This window comes from Bombina bombina, chromosome 5 (genome assembly GCF_027579735.1).
Source record: "Bombina bombina isolate aBomBom1 chromosome 5, aBomBom1.pri, whole genome shotgun sequence".
In the NCBI taxonomy this organism is placed as follows: domain Eukaryota; kingdom Metazoa; phylum Chordata; class Amphibia; order Anura; family Bombinatoridae; genus Bombina; species Bombina bombina.
Window position 1 is genome coordinate 443655785 of NC_069503.1, and position 12284 is coordinate 443668068.

At 39.1% G+C, this 12284-nt stretch overlaps 1 protein-coding gene across 3 annotated transcripts in view; it reads left to right on the top strand.

The window, feature by feature from the left end:
- Positions 1-12284, top strand: part of DDC (dopa decarboxylase) — a 222497-nt gene that overhangs the window by 30872 nt on the left and 179341 nt on the right. The window contains exon 1 of one of the 3 annotated variants that reach the window (XM_053714307.1): positions 3321-3491. The exons of 1 other annotated variant lie outside the window; for it this stretch is intronic. The gene's annotated coding sequence lies outside the window, so the exon portion shown is untranslated. Of the gene's footprint in view, positions 1-3320; positions 3492-5030; positions 5050-12284 lie in introns of those variants that run through there. One more of the 3 variants, XM_053714308.1, reaches the window with a different exon arrangement.

A 12284-nucleotide genomic window follows, 5' to 3' on the forward strand; every position in this document is an offset into this window, starting at 1 on the left:
CATGTATACTATTTATGTATGAGATGCATAGCTAGATGCTTGAGCTTGTGTACATAGTCACATAATATTTTTTACGTAAGCTACTATACCGTTAGACATGAGGCTATGGAACCATGCACTGGATAAAGTAGTTTATATTAATACTTCCCCAATATCCCTGTGCAGTTGCCTCCTATAGATCTCACTGATACTGTGCTACCTAAGTAGGGTGGTCCTGCAGTATGCTCAAAATATACAGTAGCAATATCTGCATATAGGTCAGGCGATCCTTTGTTCTCTTTCCTACTGAGATTACTTCTGTTATGCCTAACCATTTATTGTTAACAATATTCTGCATTTCTTTTTTATTTTACACACTATATCGGGATATATGTTTCCATTTAATAGGAGATGCACATCTCAATGGCCCCTCTAGCATACAGCCCAAAGCTCTTAGAGGATGGTTGATAGACTGGTTCTCAGTTAATTTTGCTACATACTGTCTGTTGATATCACCCTGAGATATTCTACTAGTCGCACATGAGCGGTTTTTATTTCCGATGACATTTTTATTTCGCTCATATATATGTTCCTAAATAGGATCCCTTCACATAATGTCAGTTAGGCATGTACAGCAGCCCTACTAGATCTTACAATCTACAATCTATCCTAAGTATTGTTATATACTTTATGTTTACTCTAACTTCTTATAAGCTTGCATATGAGGGATACATAGCTTTCTCAGGACATTGCCTTTTCAGTACATACAGGGAAATCCCCCTTTAGTGATATTATTTTACATTTATACCCACTCATCTATCACTTCCATCTGACCCCTCTCCTCCCTTTCCCGCCGGCATTTATCTCCCCAGGAGAGGGGCTCATGTAGCAGTCCTCTGCTCTTCAAATATATATAAATATCTCCCCCCGTTCGTATCCTTTATAGGAAGCTACCTTTACTTTTACACACTCTAGCTTTAATTTTCTAGTGGCGTAAATAGAGGATAACTCCACTAGTAGGGTACCTGAAAGCTATGAGATCCAATCGCATCTATAAATTCAATGTGCTAGCTGGCTCTGTCCTTCACCCCCCCCTACTCTATTTTGAGCGACTCTCGCCCCCTGCATTCCCCCTCCCCATAAAACTATTGAGCCAACTCCTCCTTGGCCCTAACCTTGTCTGAATAGGCACCCTAATTTACTTTTCATATGGCACAGAGAGGACCATTTTTGTTTATACTATATTCTATTATAAAACTGAAGTCTCCCTATAGATAGCCCAAATTTTATAATAATGCTTGAGATACATAGTCACATAATGTTTTTTCTACATGGTTTCTTCTGCAATACCTTTTCTAATTATATTGTGCATACACTTATCTGTAAATGTTTTGGGGCATATCATATGTTGTATTTGTTTATGACTTCAATAAAAACCGTTTAAAAAAAAAAAAGAAAAAAATTTGATTGCTCTCGAGTGAACACATTTACTTTCAACTTGTAATACCTGCGCAAATAAACTCAGCCGCAATATTTTTAAATTGGGCACATACTAATCTAGCTCAATGTGTTTTTCTTTTACTTTCACAGGTGCAATATGTATTTTGAAACAAATACGCCAGCGTGCATTTGTCAAGTTAAAACGGCAATACCTACATGCGTAATATGCTGACATCATTCCAATATAAATTGTGAAGAAACTTTATACATATCCAAAGAATGCCCTGTATAGCCCACTCACCAACGCTGCAAGGCTCATTTCACAATAGAAATATATTATTCTTTGATGTTTTATGTACTTCGTAGCACTGATGGATCATTTTAGATCATCTCACCTGAGTGGAGAGCTTTAGATAATTGGGCCATAAGAGCGTGCTCACATGACTGACTGAAACATATAGTTTTCAGCTGTAGCAGAACTGTTATGCTTTTTGAAAAGGACAGGGTGCTACTTGATGGTCATTTGTGAGATGACTGACTTCTCTGTTAACAACTGCATACCATGCATTTGCCTCCTGGTGTACTGCTCTACATCACCTGGGAAATGTAGTCTCCAGCAAGCTTATCTTTGTATCCTGCATTCCAGCTAATTGTATCCATGTGTTCTGGTATGCAGTGAATATTCCTGTGTCAGTGTCCAGCTCCACACCACCTGTGTATACTGGTGTCCAACAAAACATAACTAGATCTCTTGGTGTCCAGCTTTTATCACCTCAGCATCCTTGTGTCAATGTTCTTGAGTATCTTGATATCTGCACCTATGTTGTTTGGTATCCAGTAAGCATATATTAATATCTTGTCCATTAGTAGCATAACTTTGTACAATGGCCTTTAGCAAACAGCACTTGTCAAGCAGAGCACACCTGTGTATCCTGATTCCAACAGCTGGAAATAGGCTGTCTATATGTAAAATTTCAGCTTACAATCTGTGTCTATTTTACCTTTGTCTTATTTTCCTTTTTCCATAAATTTCTGCTTCCATCTTGATGCTAGGCCTTGGACTTTCTAAGCACCAAACCTGAGGTAGGAACTCTTCTCTTTATATTTGTGGCTTCATAGTTTCAAGTGCATGGCCACTCACAGCTTATTTTTCTTCTGCTAGCAAAATCAATTTGGCGACCACATGTGCACTATTTTCTAAATAAGGGGTTGGTCAGAATCCTTTAGAAGAACTTATATAATGGTTCTCAACAGAAAATTATTATTGAAGTCTATGGAGATTTTTGTAGATAAATCATTTGTAAGGTCAGATGTCCATCCTGCACATTCCCCCTACAGGACAAATTCCCAGTTTCCACTCATGACACACAACGCAGCACAAAAACACAGCCAGAGGTAAACTTTTAATGTGTGCGGGTTAGCAGGCATATTACAAGTAAAATGTCTTCCTGCAAGTGAAAGCTGACCGTGTTAATTTCCTCTCCCCATAGACTTCAATGAAGCAAACTGAAAAACCTGATACCATGTTCAACCCAAGTGACGAATCCAAGTTTGAAATGTTTGTGTCCAATCGTTGACAATATATGAGAAGAGTTGGAGAGAGATGGAAGAATGAGTGCTTACGGCCTTCAGTGAAACATGGTGGAGGGAGGGTCTGTCCCGGTTTGGGGCTGCATTTCTGCCATTGGTGTTGGCAATATTGCCTGAATTGATGGGATCATGAATGCTGAAACTACAGACAGGTTTTAATTCATCATGCCATTCCTTCAGGAAAGCGCCTGATTGGGAATGGTTTTATTTTCCAGCATGATAACATTCCTAAGCACACTGCTAATGCAGTGAAATGAAATATGGAGAAAAAAACAGCTGATAAAACACTGACAGTCATGGATTGGCTTTCACAGGAGTCCAGACCTGAATATTATAGAGACAGTATGGGATCACCTGGCAGAGAAAGAAAAGACAACCTAAATCTAAAGAAGAACTCTGGGAAGTGCTGAAAGAAGCCTGGTATAATATACCAGAAGATTACTTCAGAAAACTTTAGGACAGTCTCCCCAAAAGAGTTCAAGGTGAGCTTAGTGCCAAGGGAGGATTGAAGAAGCCATTTTGATCTGAATTTTATTTTTATATTTCCTGTATTTTCTGTTTGTATCTTAATAAAGAGACTGGAAAATAAATATGGATGATCATTAAAACTTTGTTAAAAGAACAAATCTAATGGTGGCCTAAGACTTTTACACAGTACTGTATATATAGGAATATCTATCTAAAAATACATTTTCCCCTATGTAAAGAACATTGGAATGTAAAATATTTACGGTGCATTCACAGTAAAACACATTATTAAATCCCTGTGGCTCATAAACCAAATACCTTTTACCCTTATAACTGTTTATTTTTTATGTGAATACATTTTATTAGATAGTGTATTTTTGAGTGTAACACTTTATTTTAATGTATTTATGTTGTGTTTGATGCAACTTTTTATTTAGGAATGGACAAGAAAAAGTTGTCAGTACCTCAGCACTCAAGGAGTTACTACTATAAGGGAAGCAACAGTATCTGGAATGGGTAGATGCCAGACAATGGGCATATAATAAAACGTAACGTTTACTGATATGCTGGCAAAATGTGAAGGTGTAACACATAGAATATATGTAATGACAAAGACATTTAAAACTTAGGTTAAACACTATATACAATGTGTGTGTGTGTGTGACCCCAAAGGTTCCAATATAGTCCAGGGATAAGTAGTATACCACAAAACCCAGCTCAAGGCTAACAATGGTTCGCGGATTGCCACAAAACTATCTGCAAAAGGGGATTGACCCCAACAACAATTACACTAAGCTATGCAATACTGTAACCGTAAGTCTGAGCTGAGCTGCGTGGCAGAGCGAGTCAAATAAAGTAAGGACAAAGCCTTATTAGTGATGAACAATTTAGTATCCCATAAATACTTAAGTAGAGGTCTCACACACACAGAATACGCCTGATGCGCATTTCGCCGCTAGCACGGCTTTCTCAGAGGCTTTTTATTTAGCCCTAACCCTTTACGTTGAGGTCTTTAGTCGCGCTTGTTCGGCCTCAATTACTTTAAACTTGTAATATTAGTGCATGCTAGTGTGGGCACAATATTTTAAAATCATGCATGCTAACATTAGCTCGCCACTTGGAATCTATCACTAAATGCGCTATCTGAATCATAAAATAATTTTTTACTTTTTGTTTCATGTCCCTTTAAAGATATAAATCTGGCCCTTAGAGAAGACCTAATTCTTACTGATTAGATGGAATATATTTGTTCTAGTCACAGACTCTTATCTATCTATCTATCTATCTATCTATCTGTCTATCCATCTTTCTATCTATTTATCTATCATTCTAATTAATTGCTCTGTCCGTCTGTCTAATCTTCTCTTGGGTAATCCTGCAAGATGGGTTAAAGTAACAAGAGGAAAAACAAATATGTTATAAAAAAAACTGCTTACTACTCACTGAGCAAATTCCAATAGCAGAACAAAGTTCATTCTCTTTAGATGCAGTGTGGAGGTGGGAAAATGCTTGTAATTAATTAAACAAGGATTCTTCTAGCAGGCAGATGAGCTTTGAAATTTCAACAGAGAGGTAGTGTATGTCATTTATTTCCTATAAAAATATATGAATAGGTAATCACTTACATCTTGTGCCTTTGCTAATACATATCTGTGCTGTAATGTGAAATACTGTGCAGCCAATATGTAAGAACTTACAACAAAAATAAAATTGTCCTTATTGTATTCATAAGTATATGTTGCTCTTTGGCTATTGAAACGTACACATGTTTAGTAAATATGTAGAAGCTGCATATCAACTATATTCATATTTATATACACAAGCATATTTTTTTTAGTATTAGTAGTAATAGCCTTCCTGTACTACAAAACTTTACAAGCTATATAATGAATACAGATTAGATAATCATCTATATGTCTGAATAACCAGTTGCTAATATTGATAAATAAAAAGATTGATCATTTTTGCACAAGGTCTACATTCTCCATACCCCAACTTACACCTCAATGTGCTCAAAATAAAATGTATTAGCTTGTCACTATTGTCATTCTTTGTTCTGTTTGTTCAGGCTGTCCCTGTTGTGTCTATACACCAGCCTCTCTGATGTTCTTCTGGGAGTTGCTTGTGCGCCCAACTTTCCCTATGTGTTTAAAAACCCTTTGCAAGTATTAAACACATAATGAAAAAGTACATTGGTTTAATAGTGATCACATGCAATATGCCATTGTATTCCAGCCATATAATGTTAATTGAAAAGGATTTTGTGTTCCCAACTCAGAGCTCGCTTCCATTGAGTCGTAATTCCGTTTGCATGCACTCGCAAACCGATAAATATGCTGTCAAAAGCAATATCGTTTATCGACTGCTTCCAACGGCCCGTTATAACCCAATTTCGGCAACCGGATTCCGCTGCCGAAAACATTATCGTGTCCCATACAAAGTATAGAAGGCGCTAATCTTTAAATTATACCCGGTTTCCAATGTCCTTGCAAACCATAAATATACTATCGGAGGCTGCCGATACATAAACAAAAATAACACCCATCTTAACTAGGTGTAAAACAGGAAAAAGGTGCTCTTTGAGACCCTTTTCCCATTAAAATCTAACCTGTTACATCAAAACCCCTCTATCTGCCATCCCCCCACATCGCAACTTATAATAAATGTATTAACCTCTAAACCGCCATGCCCCACAACGCAAACTAGCTATTTAAATTATTAACCCCTAATTCGCCATGCCCCACAACGCAAACTATCTATTTAAACTATTAACCCCTAATCTGCAATGCCCCCACAACCCAAACTATCTATTTAAACTATTAACCCCTAATCTGCAAAGCCCCCACATCGCAAAGTATCTATTTAAACTATTAACCACGAATTCGCAATGCCCGACAACGTAAAGTATCTATTTAAACTATTAACCCCTAATCCGCCATTAACCCACATCGCAATTAACCTAATAAATCTATTAACCCCTGAACCACCAAACCCCACAAAGCAAATAACTAATCACTATGCCCCCTAACCTAACACCCCGTAAATTAACCCCATTACATAAATTAAAATAATCCTAAATTACAATTAAAATAAAAAACCTAACATTACTTTAAAAATAAAAAAACTAAGTTTAAATTAAGCTAAAATTACAGAAAATAAAAAAGTCTAACATTACATAAAATAATAAACAAAATTATCAAAAATACAAAAGAATTAAACCTAATCCCTATGAAAATAAAAAAGTTCCCCTAAAATAAAAACACTCCCTAATCTAATACTAAACTACCAATAGCCCTTAAAGGGACTTTTGTAGGGCATTGCCCTAGGCTAAACAGTGCATTGCCCTTAACCCCTTAATGACTGAGGACGTGCAGGGTACGTCCTCAGAAAAAAGGCAGTTAACGCCTGAGGACGTACCCTGCACGTCCTCGGTGTGGAAAGCAGCTGGAAGCGATCCTGCTCGCTTCCAGCTGCTTTCCGGTTATTGCAGTGATGCCTCGATATGGAGGCATCCTGCAATAACCTTCTACGGCCATCCGATGCAGAGAGAGCCACTCTGTGGCCCTCTCTGCACCGGACATCGATGGCCGGTATCGTTGGTGGGTGGGAGCCGGTGTGGGAGGTGGGTGGCGGCCATCGATGGCCCTGGTCATGTGGAGGGGGGCGGGATCGTGGGCGGGGGAGTCCGGGGGCGCGCGCGGGCGCGCGCACGTGCACGAGGGGGCGGGGGCGGGCGCGTGCACTGGGAGGGAGCGGGTGGGAACCGCTACACTACAGAAAAATGTGTCCCAAAACAAAATAAAAGTGGGACTTAGAATGTAAAAAAAAACCTTAGGAGTCATTTAGGTGGTGGGGGTTGGTCCGTGGGGGACCGTGGGGTGCCCTGCAAAAAAAATAAAAAAAAATAAAAAAATAAACATTTGTTTGTGTGCAAACTGGGTACTGGCAGACAGCTGCCAGTACCCAAGATGGCCCCCAATAAGGCAGAGGGGGAGGCTTAGAGAGCTGTTTTGGGGGGATCAGGGAGGTTGGGGGCTAAGGGGGGATCCTAAACACAGCATATGTAAATATGCTTTTTTTTTTCTTTTAGAAAAAAACAAAAAAAAACTTTTATTTTAGTACTGGCAGACTTTCTGCCAGTACTTAAGATGGCGGGGACAATTGTGGGGTGGGGGAGGGAAGGGAGCTGTTTGGGAGGGATCAGGGGGTGGGATGTGTCAGGTGGGAGGCTGATATCTACACTAAAGCTAAAATTAACCCTGCAAGCTCCCTACAAACTACCTAATTAACCCCTTCACTGCTAGCCATAATACACGTGTGATGCGCAGCAGCATTTAGCGACTTTCTAATTACCAAAAAGCAACGCCAAAGTCATATATGTCTGCTATTTCTGAACAAAGGACATCCCAGAGAAGCATTTACAACCATTTGTGCCATAATTGCACAAGCTGTTTGTAAATAATTTCAGTGAGAAACCTAAAATTGTGAAAAAATTAACGTTTTTTTTTTATTTGATCGCATTTGGCGGTGAAATGGTGGCATGAAATATACCAAAATGGGCCTAGATCAATACTTGGGGTTGTCTACTACACTACACTAAAGCTAAAATTAACCCTAGAAGCTCCCTACATGCTCCCTAATTAACCCCTTCACTGCTGGGCATAATACACGTATTGTGCGCAGTGGCATTTAGCAGCCTTCTAATTACCAAAAAGCAAAGCCAAAGCCATATATGTCTGCTATTTCTGAACAAAGGGTATCCCAGAGAAGCATTTACAACCATTTATGCTATAATTACATAAGTTGTTTGTAAATAATTTCAGTGAGAAACCTAAAGTTTGTGAAAAAAATTGTGAAAAAGTGAACAATTTTCTTTATTTGATCGCATTTGGCGGTGAAATGGTGGCATGAAATATACCAAAATGGGCCTAGATCAATACTTTGGGATGTCTTCTAAAAAAAAATATATACATGTCAATGGATATTCAGGGATTCCTGAAAGATATTAGTGTTCCAATGTAACTAGCGCTAATTTTGAAAAAAAGTGGTTTTGAAATAGCAAAGTGCTACTTGTATTTATGGCCCTATAACTTGCAAAAAAAGCAAAGAACATGTAAACATTGGGTATTTCTAAACTCAGGACAAAATTTAGAAACTATTTAGCATGGGTGTTTTTTGGTGGTTGTAGATGTGTAACAGATTTTGGGGGTCAAAGTTAGAAAAAGTGTGTTTTTTTCCATTTTTTCCTCATATTTTATAATTTTTTTTATAGTAAATTATAAGATATGATGAAAATAATGGTATCTTTAGAAAGTCCATTTAATGGCGATAAAAACGGTATATAATATGTGTGGGTACAGTAAATGAGTAAGAGGAAAATTACAGCTAAACACAAACACCTCAAAAATGTAAAAATAGCCTTGGTCCCAAACGGACAGAAAATGGAAAAGTGCTGCGGTCATTAAGGGGTTAAAAGGGCATTCAGCTCTGATTTGAACAGCCAATAGGATTTCAGTAGCTCTCATCCTATTGGCTGATTTGAATTTGAAGACTCAAAGCAGCCAATAGGAATGCAAGATACGCCATATTTAATCGCGTACCTTGAATTCACTATTCAGTGTATGGCGGCGATCGTACGAAGAGTATCCTCCACGCTCCATGTCTCCACGGTCGCTGGTCTTCAGTTCCGTGGTTCCCGGTCTTCAGTTCCGTGGTCCTAGATCAGCAGTTCCCAACCTGTGGTACGTGTACCCCTGGGGGTACTTGGCAGACTCGTTGGGGGTACACAAAAATATTGTTGGTAATGGCGGAAGATGCGAGGGGGGTTAGGGGGCACTCTCAATGGGTCATCAACTAATAACCATTGTGGAACTGTGGAAGGAGCGCTCAGCCGGAAAGTGACAAGTGAAGTCCTGGCCTGGCATATAGGCAGATGGGAGCCCCTGCACATGAAATATGTGGACCAGGTGTGGATGACTCCTGTCCACATATTAATAATCACCCTGTGTCACCAGACAGCTTAGCCTCCTGCTCAATCCACCCCCATGCCGTGCACAAAATTTTGACTGCGAGTGGGCAGTTAGAAGCGGCACTGCAGCAGCATAGCTGCATGGACACGTGTGGTAGGCGGGTGGGGGTAAGGAAGAGAGGGGGTACTCATAAATAAAAAGCCTAATCAAGGGGTACGGGAGAGAAAAAAGGTTGGGAACCGTTGTCCTAGATGAAGATAGAAGTGGTCGTCGCCTGGAAGAAGACTTCACAGCCGGACTTCAGGAACCGTGAATACCTATCTGTGGGTTAGTTAGGCTTTTTTTTTATTTTAATTTTTAATTATTTATTTTTTTTAGATTAGGGATTTGGGTGCTGTAAAAGATCTGAATTCCCTTTTAAGGGCAGTAAAAGAGCTGAATGCCCTTTTAAGGGCAATGACCATACAAATGCCCTTTTAGGGGCAATGAGTAGTTTAAGATTTTTTAGTGTTAATTTTTTTATCTTGGGGGGTTTGGTGGGTGGGGGTTTTACGTTAGGGGGAACTTAGGTTATTATAAAGGTAAAAGAGCTGTTTAACTTAGGGCAATGCCCTACAAAAGGCCCTTTTAAGGGCTATTGGTAGTTTAGTATTAGATTAGGGGGTGTTTTTATTTTGGGGAGCTTTTTTATTTTCATAGGGATTAGGTTTAATTTTTTAATTTTTGATAATTTTATTTATTATTTTCTGTAATATTAGCTTAATTTAAACTTTTTTTATTTTTAAAGTAATGTTAGTTTTTTTATTTTAATTGTAATTTAAGATTATTTTAATTTATGTAATGGGGTTAATTCAGGGGGTGTTAGGTTAGGGGGCTTAGTGATTAGTTATTTGCGTTGTGGGGTTTGGTGGTTAATGGATTTATTAGGTTAATTGCGATGTGGGTTAATGACGGATTAGGGGTTAATAGTTTAAATAGATACTTTGTGTTGTGGGGCATTGTGGATTAGGGGTTAATAGTATAAATAGATACTTTGCAATGTAGGGGCATTGCAGATTAGGGGTTAATAGTTTAAATAGATACTTTGCAATGTGGGGTCATTGCGGATTAGGGGTTAATAGTTTAAATAGCTAGATTGCGTTGTGGGGGGATGGCAGTTTATGGGTTAATAACTTTTTGATAGATACTTTGCAGTATGGGGGTTAGCGGATTAGGGGTTAATACATTAGTTATTGCGGTGGGGGGTTGCGGTTGAGAGGTAGATATCGCGCATGCGTTTGGTGTTTGATTTTATTCTTACAGCGAGCGACAGCTAAAATATGCAGCGTCGTATATGCAATTGAGTGTAGCGTACCTTCGGGTTACCATAGTAGTCTATTAATGTTTTAGAAATCCGGCATCGGGTGGAAGCGTTAACACAACGCTAACTTACACCTACACGAAAAGAGCGACCACTCGCAAAGCGGAAACCTTTTCAATGGAAACCTGGTACTAAAATGGAGCCGTAAATTACTTTTAGCTGATGGCCACTTCGGTAGCTTACGGCTCCATTTTTAACGGCTCAATGGAAGCAAACTAAAATCTTGACATGTGCGTTTCGATTTGTTAAATTCGGAGATTCGGATCGATTCGAATTTCCGAATTACGGTAGTACCGAATCTACCGAAGAAATCCGAATTAGTTCGGATTTATTCAGTAAATTCGGATGGCCATGGATTACACTAGTATTGTACAGTATATTAGGTTATATCACTCTGCTATGGGTTACACCTAATATACAGTACATAATACTAGTCTAATACACAGCACATCCCACCTAACACATACCAAAATTCTGAATTTCCGAACCGAACCGAATCCAGCCAAATTTATTAGAATCCGAATGAATCCGAAACGAATCCGAAATGAATTCATTCAAATTTTTCCGAATTCGAATTGATCCGAACCGAAATTCGCAAAAATCCGAATCGATCCGAACCAAAACAAATTTTTCGACCATGCACAAGTCTACTAAAATCTATTTTCAAAGCTTCTTGATGATTTTGTGCTTAAAGGGATAGGAAAGTCAAAATTAAACTTGCATGATTCTGATAGACCATGTCATTTTAAGACACTTTTTATATTCACTTAACATTTTTAAATGTGCTGTGTTCTCTTGGTATCCCTTGTTGAAAAAGAATACACACATATCCTACACTAGTGGAAGCTAGCTGCTGGTGCCTGCCTGCACACATTTCTCTCTTGTGATTGGCTAACTAGGGCCTAGATTACGAGTTTTGCGTTAGAGGCTGTGCGGTGCTAACGAGCAGTTTTCCCTCACCGCTCACTTACATGCAGCGCTGGTATTACGAGTTTTCAGAAACCCGTCGTTAAAAGACAAGAAGTGAGCGTTGAGCAAAATTTTGCTCATTACCGCACTCCAATACCAGCGCTGCTTAAGTCAGCGGTGAGCTGGTCGTACGTGCTCGTGCATGATTTCCCCATAGAAATCAACGGAGAGAGCCGGCTGAAAAAAAGTCTAACACCTGCAAAAAAGCAGCAATAAGCTCCCTAACGCAGCCCCATTGATTCCTATGGGGAAATACATTTTTGTCTACACCTAACACCCTAACATGAACCCTGAGTCTAAATACCCCTAATCTTACACTTATTAACCCCTAATCTGCCGCCCCGACATCGGCGACACCTACATTATATTATTAACCCCTAATCTGCCGGTCCGGACACCGCCGCCACCTACATTATAGTTATGAACCCCTAATCTGCTGTCCCCAACATCGCAGACACCTACATTATATGTATTAAACCCTAATCTGCCGCCCCCAATGTTGCCGCAAC